Here is an 865-nt window from a genome sequence, read left to right as displayed (position 1 = left end):
GTGAAAGAGTGGTTCAGGGAGTGAGAGACATCATTTTCACACATGGATTGGCCACCACAGAGTCCAGACCTTAACCCCATTGAGAATCTTTGGGATGTGCTGGAGAAGGTCAGACTCTACCATCATCAATGAAAGATCTTGGTGAAAAATTAATGCAACACTGGATGGAAATAAATCTTGTGACATTGCAGAAGCTTATTGAAACAATGCCACAGTGAATGTGTGCCGTAATCAAAGCTAAAGGCAGTCCAACGAAATATTAGAGTGTGTAACCTTTTTTTTTTGGCCAGGCAGTGTATAGTGAAGTAATGATACATGGTCTATGTGGCCATTTCATTCCTTTACTTCTAAAAGCTTACATCTACAGTTGAAAACAGATGTTTACATACACCGTATAAAAAGATACATCATTTTTTCCTCACTGTGTGACATTAAATCAGACTGAACCTTGCCTGTTTTAGGTCAGTTAAAATTATTTTTATTTGCTAAGTGCCAAAATAATGAGATACATTTTTAGGCAACTTTTTAATTATTTTTTTAAGTCACAAGTTCACATCTATTTTCTTAGTAGTTTGTAGCATTGCCTTCCAACTGTATGACTTAAATCAAACATTTTGGGTATTCTCAGAATAGTTTGCTGGATTTTGACCCATTCCTCCTGACAGAACTGGTGTAACGGAGTCAGGTTTGTGGGCCACCTTGACACACACACCTTCTCAGCTCTGCCCACAACTATTGAATTTTAGTTTCATCAAAAAACAGGACAAATCTTTAAAAACTAGAGAAGTTGCATTTCCTGCGAAAATGCAGTGTGAATGCTTTTTTTGCTGAATGATTTTGCTGAAAGCGGCTGAAGATATGCTGA

General features: G+C 37.2%; 1 protein-coding gene across 1 annotated transcript in view; it reads right to left on the bottom strand.

Annotated features, from left to right (window-relative positions):
• smg1 (SMG1 nonsense mediated mRNA decay associated PI3K related kinase) overlaps positions 1 to 865 on the bottom strand; it is a 125,646-nt gene that overhangs the window by 94,114 nt on the left and 30,667 nt on the right. The window lies entirely within an intron of this gene.

This window comes from Kryptolebias marmoratus, linkage group LG12 (assembly GCF_001649575.2).
Source record: "Kryptolebias marmoratus isolate JLee-2015 linkage group LG12, ASM164957v2, whole genome shotgun sequence".
NCBI lineage: Eukaryota > Metazoa > Chordata > Actinopteri > Cyprinodontiformes > Rivulidae > Kryptolebias > Kryptolebias marmoratus.
The sequence above is the reverse complement of the archived record's forward strand: the minus strand, read 5'-3'. Positions and strand labels throughout refer to the sequence as shown.